Consider the following 16,977-nt stretch of genomic DNA (forward strand, 5'->3'; position numbering starts at 1 on the left):
CTTACTTCCTGTAGAAGTTTCATGATGAGAACAACAAGGGATGAAGGAAAAACAGTATCAACCCTGTACAGCAACTGAAAAGGAGACATGCCTATGGATTTTTTAGTACTGACTTTGTCTACCCATAAAGCATTAATGATTTTTTTGTGCCAGTTCTTTTTATTAACCTCCAAAACTTTCTTAATGATGTTGATAAGAGATTTGTTAGAGGATTCAACTAAGCCTATTCCCTTATGGGTAATAAGAGGTAGAATTCCCCAACGTAATATGGTATTTTTCACAGACCTCCACCAACTTCTTGGACTTGAAAGTAGCAGCGTTGTTAGTGATTATTTTCTGTGGGCAACCAAATCTAGACAAGATATTAGTTTCAATAAACTGAATGGGAACATAATCAGTGGCTTGCATGGTCGAAATTGCTTCAATCCATTTCGTAAAGTAGTCCGTGGCTATCAGGATCCACTTGTGCTGTGTAGATGATGAAGGATGTCTTTATCCCACAAAATCAAAACCCCAATGTTGAAAAGGAGCCGAGACCGAAACTGGCTGCTAAGGCAATGGCAAAGCTTTTATTTTCCCTTGAAAAATCTGGGACTCATGGCAGCTCATTACAGTTCTATAAACATCTGCAAAAAGAGTAGGCCAATAAAACCCAACCTTCAAGATTTTGTTGGACGTGGTTTTCCAAAAGTCGTGGCCTCCACAATCTCCCTTGTGGAAATCAATCATCAGATCCTTAGCTTCATTTTCAACAAGATAGTTCAACAATACACTGCCCAGATGCCGATTCCAGCTCCTTCCTTACCCAATGCACCATCAAACTCCATGGTCCAAAGGCCTTCTTCCTCGTTGGGAAATGTAATTTTAGAGGACTGATATTTTTGATTTTCTGGAGGATGAATTACACTCTCAACAATTTGAGTTTCAGGCATTGATTGAACAATCACTTCAGATGAAATTTCCGGCTGCAAACTTTTAGAATCATTTTCCTGTTTTTTTTCAATCAAATTTTCCTGTACACTACTTATGACATCTGAAACTTTTGAAATCTGAACAATTTGACTATCATCATCAACTGAATTCAAATCACTATACAAAATGAAAGACTCTAGATTGGTATGTACAACATGGATAGGGTGATTATTTCGTATTTCTTTGCTAGTAATCATGAATTTCATCTTCTTCTCCTGATATAGTTTTCTGAGTTGCCAAAATATTGATATAGTAGCATATGAAAAATCAAGTTGCAAGGTTCCTTTTAGTTCCCCCCCCAAGACCGTGAAAGCAACATGCCAAAATGTGGAGGTATATCGGCGACCACTACATCCATCAATACATTTTTGGACGGGATTTGATCGAGGGACACTACTAGATATTTTATAAGGCCAAGGAATTTGACTCTCCCTGAATCAAAGGAATACAAATCATGGTAAGGTCGAGTAATATCTAATCCTAGTTTGTCCATAATAGCTTTTGGCATTAGGTTATGTGAGGCACCAGAATCTAACATGGAATTATGGAGTATAAACTCATGGAGTTTCAAACTAAGATAGAAAGGAGGAACTTCATTATCCTCAGGAATTCCCTCTACAGCTGGACTAAATAAAATTGCAGGCTCATCATTGGCAACATTGACACTCTGAAATTTGATCTACTTTCAACATCTTAGCAATATGGAATTTGTACTTTTCATTATGAACTAGTTCAGTTAGAGGAATTGAAACCTTCAATTTGGCAATTTCATTCTCTAAGCTAAACAGATTGGATTTCTTGTCTACCTTTTTTGCTGTAGTATCCTTCCTTTCAGGCTATCATTTGGCTTGAGATTCATTTTTCTGACCTTCCGTTTGAACCTCCTTGTCCTTCCTCACATTGCTGGTAGAATCTTCATTATTTTTATCCTGACATGGAATGACAATTTCTTTTTCTCTATTTTGATTTGTAGGAGTTGCTTCTTTATCCAGTGCATCTTTCTGAATATTCTTCCTTTTTTGATGTAATGTGACAGGGAATTTTTGCTCCTTAAGTTGTATTGTTTTTGTAAATGATTGAGGGCATTTTGATATTCCCTTTGATACCCTCCGGTCTGCATTGCCCATGAATCATCATTGGCAAGGACAAGCTGTTGATCACTTAGTGTTATTAATTCCTAAAAAAACTGATCTTCCTCAGTAAAAAAGGTAAGTGATTCATCTTCTTCAAAGAAATGATTAGCCTCAACAATTTCGTCTTCATCGTCTTCGGGGCCTTGTGTGTAGTTTTGATGAAATGGTGTTTTGATATGTCCTTGAGGATCCTGATTTTTCTATTCTTTCTTCTTATTTCAAAACTGTGATTGTTGTTGGCCCCTTTAGTTAGGATTCCTTATCGAAGGCTCCACTTGTCTATTAGCAATAGTCATTTTGTCTATCATCCTTTCCATTGTTTTAATCAGAATGTCAAGCTTTACCTCAGAAGAAGAAGATGACTCCTCCTTAATGGTGAATTTCTTCTCAAGTTTCTCCGATTTGATTTTTGACTTTTTGATAAGCAAATTGGCTTCCACACTTACATCATTGCGCTTCATCTCTTCCAAGGTTGCAGGATCTCTTTCCCTAAGATGATATACATGTTTGGATCGAAGGCATCAAGATAGTGGAGGAGGGCTAAACCAGGGGGAGGTTTGATGTCATTAGGAATGGAATTATAAACCAGATTGAACCGTGTTGTAAACTCTTGCACTGACTCATTTGGGTTTCTTTTCATAGCATTGTACTCAGCCAAAATCTGTAATGGATTTTTCTTCTCTTGCCACTGGGCCAAGAATAACTCTATCAACTGCTAGGAACTATTGACGGAATTGGCTGCCAAATTGCGAAACCATTTCTTCACATCTCCGAAAAAACTCTGAGCTATGATTCTCATCTTTGCATCCTCCTCATCAAACTCTTCAAGGTCAATGAATCTATCAACTTGTCAACATGTTGCTGAGATGTAATCTTTGATGTTCCATCAAACACAGGGAGTCTTTGACCATAGTTCTGAGGTAGAGTAGCAAGTTGACCAGGTAATAGTAAAGGAGAAAACCATGCCATGAATACTGGAGGAGGAAGAAGATGTACTACAATGGGTTGTGTTGACGGAGATGATGACACTAGCATACAGAGTGGTAAACTAACAATGGAAGATGATGTAGTTGATGTGTTTAGAGATGAAGTAGAAGAGGAAGTAGTAGCCAAGTTTTCAAGCTGATATTGAATGTAAGCTTTCTCAGTAGTGATTTGAAGTTGGTCTGCTAAGCTTTGAAGTTTATCAAAATTTAACCACAACTCGTGATCAGTTTTGGAAAAGAGGGATTTAGCAGAAGGAAGGTAGGAATCAAACCTAATAGGATCAAAAACCACTTCCGAAAGGGAAGACTCAGATTTAGATTGAAACAAATATTGCTCAAACTAAATATCAAAACAAATATCTTCAACAGTCAATACTTGATCAGGTAGAGATGTAGTTTTTACCAATTTTCTAGGTTCACTTTCAGGAATGGGAGTTTTGGGTTTTTTAAGTAACTTCTCTGGATCATCAACAATAGTAGGTGGATTTGGGTTAGAATTTGACCTTGTATATCTTTTAGGAGCTAGAGTTTTTACACCTTGAACTTGATGAGATTACTTAAATCAGCCTTCTCTTGGATACTGGAATCTATCATCCACAGAACCAGTCTTGAAAGAACTAATAGAACTAACCCCAGGAATGATATAACAATCATTTCCATGACAATGGTGCCAAAATATTATCCCCCACAATGTCCCAGGCTGATGAGGAAATCGACGGAGGTAACCACAGAACAAGATTTTGGTTTGGTAACTATCCCTACTAAACTAGTGAGGGCTCTCTCGATGGAATCACAGTCAAGAGATGACTGGATGATAGATGGTTTTAGGCTAGAAAGCGAAGCTCAGGTAGGTTTTGAAAGATTTAGGGTTTTGTTGCTGGATAAGGGATAAAAACTAGGTAGCTAGGTTAGAGGGTGCTAGGTCTAGGCTTTGAGAATCAAATTTGTAGAGATGTAATGGGGCAAGGTAGGCACACTCTTTACCACTTTAGGGTTTGTTGATATGTATATGGGAGATAGGTGGGGTTTCTAAACGAGTATGGATCTCATGAATTCATTTATATCAAAAGAAAAATAAACAATAATGTGAAAGCTTCTCCAAAACAGAGCATTACATGAATGAATTATGTTTATTATATTAGGAAACAAGCACATGAAACATGAAAATGGAAATGAAAGATACAATACATTCAAACATATGATCACAGAAGATAAAACACTACTAAAACACATACCACAGGAATCTCACTACAATAGATGGAAACTCTGTCTATTGATTTCCAAAATGTCAAATATAAGCTACAATGGTTCTCTCCTCAAATGTCCAACCCTTGGAAAATGATTCCCTTTCATCTTATATAGGAAAATATATCATATGACATCTCATCAGGTTGAAAATTCTATTCAAGTCTCATCATAACTGGCTTTGATGAGTCTTCACTAAAAACTAGGATAGTTGAGACAATTTCCACAATTTAGGCTATAGTTTAGGAGAAAATATCTCCTCATTAATTACAATTTTCCTCATAAAGTGAGGCAAAAACCAACTAAGAAACTTAAAGTAACATTAATAGATCATAAAATCTCAAAATTTCAATCATTCAATACATAAGAGGTTAATAGACTAGATGGGTCGCACTAGAACCAGATGGGTCGTGCCAATCAGCGAAAAGGTCGCACCAGCATGCACTAAAACAGGAAAATTTGTAGAAGGGTTGCACATGTTTGAAGCCATTTTTAGGTATCTTCCCCAAGTCAAAATGGAAATATAAAAGAATGGTAAATTATCTTTTTCTATCTAGTTTTCGAATCATCTTGAATTTTGGAAAATGACCCATGGGAAGGCCTCCAAAAACTCATTCTCGCAACTTGACTCAGAAATGTCGCGCCAATCCAGTTTTAGTGGCAGAGAGGTGAAAAAGGTGAGGTTTTGATCAAAATGGGAATCCTTCATGCAAAAATATGATTATATTTGGCATGTTCTCATCATAATGCATCCATATATGTACAAAAAACCTCATTTGGATGTCCAGGGAAAAAGGGTCACGCCTCAGTGTGGTGCTTTAGTGTGCCTATTTCAGCAAAATTTCAAAAAAAATCCAAATTTCTCCAAAACTTTCAAAATTTATTCCTTGGAATTTATCGAAGATAGGATAAACATTCTTGGATGTTTTAGCCATCAATTTCACTCTCTTACCCCTTTTTCTTGATTCCCTTTGCTTGTCCTGGATCTCTTTCAGTTTTGCTTTCAGTCTCTTGATTCTGATTTGTGCAACCTGATTCCTTGTTTGATAGTGATGGGCCATATGCCTCAGTATCTGATTGTCCCTGTTAGCTCTATCAAGAAGCTTCTCCAGATGATCATTTACTTTTCTGAGCCAATATTCCTTGTCTTCATTGATCTCCATAGCTATTCTGTCTTCAAGACTCAAATCCTCATTCAACAGGTTTTGGTCTTTTTTCTTCTGCAATTTTCCTTTGAGACCCTTTGTCCTAGGTCTCTTCCTCCCAACCTCCCTCTCTTGTTCATCTTGTTCCAGCACTGCTTTACCCTTGGAGTCTTGCATACTAGTTTTAAACAAATCCTTTCCTAGAAGTAACTGCTTTTCCTTCAATTGCTCATTTTCTTGCTAAAGGAAGGAAATGACAAATTTTTCTCTTGCTACATTGTCCAAAAGTTCCCGGATCTGAGAATCCTTCTCTCTGACAACTAGTTTCAGGTTTTGCTGATCATGTTAGGACTCCAAGTCCACTATCTGTATGTCATGATGGGTAGCCTCCTCACCTTGCAAATGCAATCCCTGTTGTGATGATGTAGAAGGCTTGGCCCCTTCCACAATCTGTGGAGAAAACACAAACATGTTCCCTATTTGGTATGTCGTGGTTACCTTCCATCTAAGTTCTTCTGAAACCTTTTCCTGCTTGTTTGTTGAACCATGCTTCATAGACCTTGTGAATCTAGGCCCTGATGATGTTCTTTTGCTAGGAGAAACAGTGGGCCTAATGACAAGAGTAGTCTTTAATTTATCCAAAAAGGTTTCCCAAGTGATTTTCTCGACTAAGAGCTGATGGATAACCACAATCTTGATCAGACTATGGTGAAACAAATTTTTGATATGAGGCTGTCCCATGGTGTTAATTTTTTCAGTCATTTTCACCACACTCTAAGATAGAAAATTGCACAAGTTAAGTGTTCTTGTAGAGGTGAAATGCATAAGTAACCTAACATGATACCTATATAATCTAGAGAATCTACCTTCACATGTAAAATACTTCATGATAAGCTTCATTAAAGGGGCATACTTGTTAAGAAGATGTCTAAAATGAAAAACATGTTCATGGGTCTCTCTGACATTAGGTTTTAGGAACATCTTATAATCATCAAGAGACAATTCCATGCCTTTGAACTAGGTGTCACCATGATTTGGAATACCTGTGGCTGAGGAAATAATACCTGTTGAAACATTGAACTCAATACCTGCTATGAAAATTTTATCTATGTTGAAATTTTGGATAAAGATGCTTGCTCACAAAACTTCATACAGCTAACATTTCTGAGAAAATGGAGAAGCATTGATTTATCGCAGGTTGGATGGCTCAAACCTTGAATGATGGCCTCCCTTGTGCAATTTCTTTTCACTCTCTTTTTCACCCTGCATTAGATTTTTTGAATGGTAAAACACTAGTCAGATGATGTTGGTAAAACTGAATTGGAAGTTTTTCCCAAGGTGAAATGTAGTGGGAGGCTAGGGTTTGATGAATTCAATGGAAAATGAGTGGTGGAATGATAAGAGACTTTAAATTTAGGGGTTTCTGGGTGATAAATGACAATGGTGATCAATAGAAACTAGGTTTATTCACCAAGAATTTGCTGGAGAGAAACCCTGAGAAACAATCAATTGACATTGAGAAATTTTTTGAAAGGATGGTGTAGATGCTCACTTATTGTTTGCAGAAACTTTAAAAGTATTTGAATGATTTTTGGAGGTTTGAAGAATTCTAAAATATCCTTAAAAACAAGAAGAGAAGCCCTTTGGATCGATCTAGCTCAGAAAGGTCGCAATTGCTAAAGAGTTGCACTTTTGGATAGATGGGTCGCACTTCTAGATAGTCTGGACAGATGGGTCGAACTCCTAGATAGACGGGCCACACTTTACTCCCAAAGGATCACAATCCACCTTAGAAGGGTCGCATTTGTGCACAGAAGGGCTGCAATCACTTCAGAAGTGTCGCATTTGTGCACATAAGGGTCGTAATCACTTCAAAAGGGTCACATTTGTGCACAGAAGGGTTGCAATCACTTCAGAAGGGTCGGATTTGACTAGGAATACAACAAAAACCATTAGTTTTCACCATGTTTTCCTGTTGCATGATAATAAATGAGCTATGCTTGGACATTTGAAAGTGAAAAGGAGTTAGAATGTAATTCCTCTTATCCTTTTAAACTCAAATTAGGACCCTTGACACTTTATGATCTTTAATTTTTTGAAACTTTGTCACTTTATGACATTTTGGAGACATTGAGCCTTTTTGAAACATTGAACTTCTTTTTATACATTGAACTGCAACCTTTAAACTCACAACCTTGAAATAATTATTATATATGAAAACATAAAATTACACTTGATATCATATTTATTAAGAAACTTTCTTATTACCACTCCTCCTTTGTTGGATTTTTATGCATGGAATGAGAATTTGTTGATTGTGAAACCATAATGACCTAATGGAGGTACTGAATGGAATGAAAACCATGGTGACCTGATTGAAGTGATGATCATGATATGTTCAATGATAGCACATCCAACTGAGTGACGATAACGTCCGGACATGGAAATCTTTGAAGGAGTGGAAATAATCGTAAACACACTAACCAGTGACCAAAGTTTTTGCATAGAAGACCTAGTGAAATGACAAAAAAATGACCTTAAAATCTAATGGACATTATGAAAGTGAACATTTGATCACTGGTGGAAGGAAAAACTGACTGACACTAACACTAGGTTTGGAGAAGAATCTCCTTTCATTTCCAGGCATAGAAGACAAAGGACTAGAAGACGTCTTCACAAAATTAAGTGTTGTTTGTACTAGGTTTGGAGAAGAATCTCTTTTCAGTTTCAGCCATAGAAGACAAAGGACTAGAAGACGACTTCATGTGAGGTGAAGTGGTTTCTAGGTCAAAATGAATTGATACTAGCCATTAGTTTATGGTAGAATTGGACAGGTGTTCTAGTCTCAGATGATGCTAAGAGGCTAAGGAACATTAGATTTCCAAAACCCAGAAAAGGTTTTGTAAGATAAGCTTGGGAAACACCTTAATTAAATTAATTTTCCATAATTGATTTATTTCCTAAGTCTAAGTTAGGAAAAGTGGTAAACTAAAGTTGATTAATTAAGGATGTTCGAGATTGCTCTAGACAATTTTATTGATGAAGTCTAATTGATCTTATTCATTGATAGAGATTAAATCATGGCCATTGAAGAATCCACAAGAGATTATATGAGAAAGTCAAAGGGCTTGGAGATAGCACCAAGGGTGATCAAGTTTTGAGAGGAAAATCAAGCTACCTAGTTTGTAGTTTTCAGCAAGGGCACAATTCAAGCTAGAGGGAGAGCATCACAGAGGGGGAGACATATTTTGGAGAGATTCCTAGTTATTTTCCAATGTTATAGTGGCAGGAAAAGGGAGATCAAATTCATCTGTAGAGGAGGCCATACAAGCCATGTGAATAGCCATAAACTTCAATTTGAGTTGCCGAAAGAGCCACATACCAATAGTTTAAGGCCAAATCTAATTTTGGAAGGCAAAGTAAGTGGTTTATGGTGATAGAGGGAGGCATGACAACTCAATTTGAGCTAGTTTCCAGGTAATGTGAATGGATCCAACAGTTGCAGTGTGTGTTATAGGCAGCAGTGTGAGTTTCCATTATGGGGTGCAAGCAGGGAAGGGGAAGCTATGTTGTTTTGCATAGGACATCTAGGATTGTTGGGCATGGAATCCCCCCAAAGGAATGTTTTGGGGCTCAAAGCCCAAGTTTTGACCAAATCTTGTTGTAAAGCTTCGTGAATTGTGGGTGCGGAGCACGAAAATTATGATAGAGTCACAGGGTTGTCCACCCTAGTTTTGTAATGTAATGTCAATTGGATAGACCTACCCATGGTCCATGGACCATGGTATTGTATAAATAGAGCGAGGCTTTAAGTGTAAAGAGGGAGAGAAATGGAGAAGGATAACAAGTCTAAGTGATTGAGTCACAAGTGTAAAGTGTGTCTTTGGGTTGTAGAGTAGGAGAAGGCTCTGCAACTGAGTGCGTAGAGGCCTAGTAGTCCACAGCTGATTGCACGGACCCCTGCAGCTAAGTGCGCAGGGTGGAGTCGAGTTTGTAACCGAGGAAGGAATTGATAAAGAGAAGTTTTATCATAATTCTGTGTATCTATTCTTGGGTTAATGCATGCTTGATATAATTTGCGAATATACTATTTATTTACTGCGCGCACTTGTATGAATGGTTTATGTTGTTAAGTATAACTTAAAGAATGCAAGAAGGCTAAGATAATTAACTAACATTGGACTATCAGTAAAGTCTTGGGTAATAACGCAGAAGCGCAACGTTCAACCATGGGTAGGGCTGCATGTAGGCAGTATATCGGGCCGCGAGGTACAGGAAAGTGCGTGAAGCAACTTGCGTGCAGGGTCAAACTGCGGACCACTTGAACTCATCAAACATCTCTAGGGTGCGGAAACCTGGTTCTAGCACCCTCCCATACTACTTCAGGTGAGACCTCATCCTGCGCTCCACGGATTGTTGCCGAAAGGGCCAGTAGTACCGGGATTTGTTTGGCTAAACTAACTCTGAACCTAGGACAGGCCACAATAAGACAACAAATGGTTCCGTTGCATATGTAGGTGGCTCTTATTGTTCCAATAATATGACTTTGAAGTCGTGGTAAAACTTGGACGCCTGAACGCAGGACCGGATCACTTGTCGCGTATTGAGACGGACGAGGAACCTACTAGTTTGGAGGAAGGATTACCTGATGCACAAATTTTTGCTATGCGCATTGCGGGCGGACAGTTTGAAGATATAATCTACTTTCTGACAACGGGAACTGAGCCGAAGGAATACTTTGTCCAGCAGAAGAAGGAAATGGTGGTGCGCGCAACTAATTTTTTTGTCATTACGGGGCACCTATACAAAATGGGAAATGATGAGATACTGTGAAGGTACGTACCTGAATTTGAACGAAGTCAAATCCTCACAGAAGCAAATTGAGGCACTGCAGGAGGACACTTGGCAGATGAGCGACCACACAAAAGATTCTCCGCGGAGGGTTGTGGTGGCCAAACCTTCATCAGGATTCAAAAGCACACTGTAAGGCCTGCGATATATGTCAAAGGACTAATAAACCATTGCGGAGGGACGAGATGCCATTGAATCCACAAATGATGCTACAGCCCTTTGGAATGTGGGCAATCAAATTTGTGGGACCTCTCAAACCGCAAGGAAAAATAGGCGCGCGCTACATCATCACCGCGACGGAGTACTTGACATGCTGGGCAGAAGCGCAGCCGGTCAAAGTCTGCACGTCTGCTACGGCTGCGAAGTTTTTGTTTGAAAACGTAGTGACCCGATTTGGCTGTCTGAAAATCTTAATGACTGATCGCGGTTCACATTTTTTGAACGAAACCATCAACGTGCTCACAGAAGAGTTCCAGGTGTATCATCAGAATAACACACCTTATCACCCACAAGCTAATGGGACAGTAGAAGCATTCAACAAAATACTGGAGACTACGCTAACGAAAGTGTGCAATGCATAGTGAAGCCATTGGGACCTGCACGTACCTGCAGTACTATGGGCTTATAGGACAACGTGCAAGAAACTGTCGGGACAAACACCTTTTCGGTTAGTTTATGGCGTGGAAGCTGTCATTCCAATGGAATATATTGTACCTAATCTGTGCATAACAACGCTCACAGGTATGACGGATTGCGAAGCTCTATAAGAAAGGCTCGCGCAATTGGAAGAACTTGAGGAGGAATGATTCTTGGTTGGTTTTCATCAGCAAGTACAAAAGCAACATGAAAAGGCCTATCATGATTGCCATATTAAGTTGCGCACCTTGAAGGTAAATGACTTAGTGCTGCTGTATGACAGTAAGTTTGAAAAATTTATGGGAAAGTTCAGAATGCATTGGCTGGGACCATACGTGGTTATGGAGGTCATAGGCGAAGGCGCGGTCCAGCTAGTCAAACTAAATGGAGAACCCTTCCCAGGCAAAGTGAATGGCAACCGCTTTAATCCGTACACGGGTGGGCCAGCTATCTGACTAGCCGGTAGAAGCACAGTCTTCGCGTTCCAAGGATTCGAACAAAGGCGCGAGACTATAAACATATGCAACATATACATGTACAGATGTATGGAAGCAGTTCAGACACAGAGGTCTCAAGACAACGTATGCAACAGATCCAGCAAGAAACAACTCAGTGCGCTGATGACCTCCTCGCAGTTCGAGAACATTTGGAGGGACTCCACGCAAAGATCGCTGTGCTGAAGGAGTGACTCGAGGGCGAGTCACAATGTTTGTGTTGGGGGCCTGTTGGGCATGGAATCCCCCAAGGTATGTTTTGGGGTTCAAAGCCCAAGTTTTGAGCCAATATTGTTGTAAAGCTCCGCGAATTGCGGGTGCGGAGCGCAAAAAGTATGATAGAGTCATAGGGTTGTCCACCCTAGTTTTGTAATGTAATGTCAGCTGGATAGACCTACCCATAGTCCGCAGACCATGGGATTGTATAAATAGAGTGAGGCTCTAAGTGGAAAGAGGGAGAGAAATGGAGAAGGATAACAAGTCTAAGTGATTGAGTCAAAAGTGTAAAGTGTGTCTTTGGGTCGTAGAGCAGGAGAAGGCTCTGCAGCTGAGTGCACAAAGGCATAGTAGTCCGTAGTTGAGTTCACAGACCCTTGCAGTTGAGTGTGCAGGGCATAATCGAGTCTGTTCTCTTCCTGCCCTAATAGTAAGTTACGCCTGCCTTCATTTACGCTTGCTTCTCCTTACTGTCTTATATATTAATTGATAAAGCCAGGAGCACGGAGGAAGGAATTAATAAAGAGGAGTTTTATCATAATTCTGTGTATCTATTCTTGGGTTAATGCATGTTTGATATAATTTGCGAATATACTATTTATTTACTGTGCACACCTGTATGAATGGTTTATGTTGTTAAGTATAACTTAAAGCATGCAAGTAGGCTAAGATAATCAACTAACATTGGACTATCAGTAAAGTCTTGGGTAATAACGTAGAATCACAACATTCAACCCTGGGTAGGGCTGCGCATAGGCAGTATATCGGGCCGCGAGGTATGGGAAAGTGCACGAAGCAACCTGTGCACAGGGTCAACCCGCGGACCACTTGAACTCATCAGACATCTCCAACATGCAGAAACCTAGTTCTAGCACTCTCCCATACTACTTCAGGTGAGACTTTAGCCCGCGCTCCGTGGACTGTTTTCGAAAGGGCTAGTACTACTAGGATTTGTTTGGCTAAACTAACTCTGAACTTGGGTCAGGCCCTAATAAGCCAACAAGGATCTATAGATTTATTTTTTCCAATATTTTTCCAGAGCGTTGCCAATGGGAAAACCAATTGCAATAATTTCCAAATTGCTGCATAATAAAATAAACCCTCATCTGCTACATTGGTTTTCCCTTAAGGATTTTTCCAGGGACATTTAGCCCAAAAATAATGGTGTCTATTTTTTATGTGTGTGCATCTATTTCTCAATTCCTAATTTTATGTTCTACGACATATTTTTATTGTGAGGAGTGCATTAGTGATTTAATAGTTATTTTCCATAAACAAATAAGCTACTAACAATTAGAAGATTAAACTCCAGTTGGTGCATTCATGGAAATTTCACATGGTATCAGAGCATTGTTGATCAGATTGGAGGCTCAAAAGCGAAGGAAGTGAAATTGTGTATTTTCAGAGGGAAATATTAAGCACCAATTTCCATATCTACATAAGCCAACCAAATAGTGTGAGTTGTTGGGGAAGGAAAATCAGCTCAATTTGTCCCAGAGGCAACAACAACAGGCAATAGATTGTTTGAATAAAGGGTTTCAGTGAGAAAATCAAGAAATTCACAGAGTATTTATGGGCGCAGAGATTTCCAACTGTAGATTTGCATAGGAAAAGAAGAGAAAAGAACATAGAGGAGGAAATTTTCAGAATTTCTTAGAGAGTTTTCAGTTTTCTAGTTGCAGGAAAGGAGGCTGTGATTTCTAGCAGCAAAGGCAGTAGAAGACTTGTTAGTCTAGCCAATACGAGTTTCACAGTTGGTAGTGCGTGTGCTAGATTCCAGAAAAGGATTTTTGAGAGGTAGAGCCAGTTTTTCAGTGAAGCAATAGGCAGTGAGAGTTCATGGAAGGACATCAGAAAGAAGTGCAGAAGTGTTGGCATTTTGGCACAGGTGTGGTGTTATGATACAGGTGTTGTCCTTGATGGCAACTTTCTTTGATGACAGATCTCCGTTCAGACTACAGAATGAAGAGAAATATCATATACGCAGGTTAATTAAGTCCAAGTTGCGTATACACACTGGTGATCTGCATACTAAGTCGCGTATACGCAGGAGAGCTATATACGATGGCGCGTATACACGCAGATGCATGAACAAAAAAGGGAGTATATGTCGGGAAGCTTCCTTTTGGTCCGAGGTAGTTAGTCCTCGGTACTTGAGCCTATGTCTTTGGACCAAAGTATCTCGACAGACGTGTTGATCCCTAGTTTTTAAGTTGATGGTATTGGATCTCTATGGTTTTGGCTCTTGGTATTGAGCAAGGCCTAAGGCTATATAAGGAGAAGAAGATCATTAGGCAAGAATATCTTTTGAAAAGGCTTGAATATCTGAAAAAGAAAGAGATCTGGTATGCAGGTTCTGGGTTGCTTGATCTAAGCTAAGGAGAGATCACTTCGGTTGATGGAAGACTAGATCTAAGGATAGATCGGGATCTAGTGATTTGAAATGCACTATTATGATATGGTTGATTATGCGTATTTCTAGATCTGCATACTGACGCAATGTTATGTTCTGGGTCTAACTGATGTCTAGTACAGCTGCAAGTTGAGAGAATTTATTTTTAGATCTGTACGCAGGTTGTCTTCGGTAAAAGCGCGTGTATACGCGGGTTGCTCTCATTGAAGTAGCGTATATCTTTTGAAGCTTGATTTTTGGGTTTACAGTTGGATCTGACTGTTATTGCAGAGTTCTGTAGTCTGCTCTGTGTTCTGGTAACTGGTGATTGACAGGGTTTCAGTGGTTCAGTAATTCAAAGATTGATGATGCTAGTATTGGTTGTTTTGTGCTTCAATGATCTGTTGTGAAAGTTGAATGAATTGTGGTCTTCAGATTGTAATGTTGTGCTTCAGGAATATCCAGTCTGAAAATGTATGAAAGGTGGTACCTGAAAGAAAGAAGATTGTAGGCCAGCACCTACAAGAGCAAAGGGGGTTGGAGCTCCCTTCCAAGGAAATTTGGAGAACGAGAGAAGGTTGTAGCCTTCTGCAGGTTGTAGCCTGTGTACTGGTATAAGGCTGCACCAGTACAAAAAGATTGTAAACTGAAGTTTCATATTAAAGAAAGATAGAGACGACTTGCAGCAGGTGGTTTTCACCCACATTGGGTTTCCACCTTATATCATGGTGTTCATGTGTGTGGTTTTTGTGTGATCTGTTCTACTGCATCTGTTTACTCTTAATATGGTGAATAATGTCCTTATGCACTTAACTGAAGATAAACTAACTGAATTATAAGATTTCTGGTTATACGCCGTTTTCTTTAGACACAGTTGCGTGTACACGCTGGTTCACTTAATGAAAGTAGCGTATATGTTTCTGAGCATTGAAAAAGTTTTATAGTTCTGATAATACTGATTCACCCCCCCTCTCAGTATTATTTCTAACAATTGGTATCAGAGCTGGGTGCTTCAGAGAAGCTTGACCGCTTGAAGGTAGATCGTTCATCATGAGCAACTACGAGAAAGAAGCATCAATCAGGCCACCGGTTTTTGATGGGACAAACTTCAATTATTGGAAGGTAAGAGTTACTGCCTATCTTCAATCTCTTGGTACAGAAGTTTGGAACATCGTAGAGACAGGCTACACTTTTCCTTCAGCTACTCCTACAGATGCAGCCGAGAAAAAGAAATATGAAACAAATGCGAAAGCAGTCAATACTCTATTGGGATGCATCTCTCAATCAGAATTCATGAAGGTAATGCACTATAAATCTGCAAAAGAAATATGGGATAAAATGGTCACGAGCTATGAAGGAGGCGATCAGGTAAAGCGTGCTAAACTTCAAACTCTCAGGATTAAGTATGAGACTCTCAGAATGTATAATGATGAAAGTGTGGCTAACTACTTCCTTAGGGTAGATGAGATTGTCAATTGCATGCAAAACTTGGGTGAAGAAATAAAAGAGGCTATTGTGGTTGAAAAGGTTCTAAGATCTTTGTCCCCCAAGTTTGAATCTAAAGTGTCTGCCATAGAAGAAAAGGAAAATTTGCAAATTCTTACTATGTCTCAGCTACACGGAATTCTAACCGCTTATGAAATGAGAAAGGGAGGTCCATCAGACAGAAGAGAAGCTGCCTTCAAGGCTTTATGCAAAGAAGATTATTATGAAGCAAGTCACCTGCCAGAAGATGAAGAAGAGGAATCAAATTTTGTCAGAAATCTTCAAAGGGGTTCTGGAAGGTTCAGAGGTAAGTTACCTTTTAAATGCTTTGCTTGTGGAAGAGTAGGTCATTATGCTGCCAAATGTCCTCACAAAGATAAGAATGACAAGGGAAAGGAACCTGTTAAATGGAACAAGAAACAATATGAAAAGAAGAAAAGATATTACACTCATGAAGATAGTGATGGACTTTCAAATAGTGATGAAGATGAACAAGGTAATAGATATAAACTTTTAATGGCTTTTGAAGATGATGACTACATGGATGCTATAGATGTAGAAGGCTTTTATGAAGAAATGAAAGATCTCAAAGTTTGTTTAGAAGAGAAGAGTGCTATTATTGATTCTCTACAATGTCAACTAGCTGAAAAGGAAAAACATCTTGAAAAATTGGAATGTGAGATTGTTTGTCTTAGAAAGGAGATTGAGAAAACCAAAGAAATTAATCTTAAGTTTGTTAAAGGATCTGAAACCTTGGATGAGATTATCAATGTGCAGCGATCTCCTCTGATCAAGACAGGTCTTGGATATAATGGAGAAACATCTCAAGCCTCTACCTCTAAAAGTTATCTTGATGCAGCAAGGAGAAGCGAGCAAAGGCCAAATAAAAGTCATCAGGTGAATCAGGGACAGTTTACCTCAAGAACAAATAAAGACCATCAAGAAATTCGGGGACAAACTGCCTTAAGGACAAACAGAAGCTACAATCAGCCACAGGTAAAATCTTCCCAATTTGCTCCAAGAATGAATAGAAGCTACAATCGGTTGGATGATAGATCTGATTATCGCAGAAGTTTCTTTAATGGCCAATGCTTTTCTTGCCATAACTTCGGTCACAAAGCAGCTCAATGTGTTGCCTACAAAACAATCATGACTAGAGAAGCTCAAAAGCAAGGGAGAATGACTGGAACCATGAAAAGGACTTATAACAATTTTTCGGTTCTTGAAAATGAATTTGAATGCTCTATTTGTAATAACTTTGGTCATGAAGACTCTGAATGCAGGAGCAGGTTCCGAAAGACAACTCAGAAGGAACAAACCTCAAATGTTAGAACATGGAGAATAAAAGAATCACAACCAGAAAGATGTGGGATAGCCTTTTATGCAGAAGGTCAAGAAAGTCTATGGTACATTGACAGCGGA

The 16,977-nt window shown here is 39.1% G+C and overlaps 1 pseudogene; it reads right to left on the bottom strand.

Moving 5' to 3' along the window:
* Positions 1–761: 761 nt before the first annotated feature.
* Positions 762–16,977, bottom strand: part of LOC149243565 (protein ZINC INDUCED FACILITATOR 1-like) — a 115,380-nt pseudogene continuing 99,164 nt past the window's right edge.

The sequence above is a fragment of the Pinus tabuliformis genome, chromosome 8 (genome assembly GCF_031772625.1).
Source record: "Pinus tabuliformis cultivar Carrire ecotype Pingquan chromosome 8, CPIR1, whole genome shotgun sequence".
Classification (NCBI taxonomy): domain Eukaryota; kingdom Viridiplantae; phylum Streptophyta; class Pinopsida; order Pinales; family Pinaceae; genus Pinus; species Pinus tabuliformis.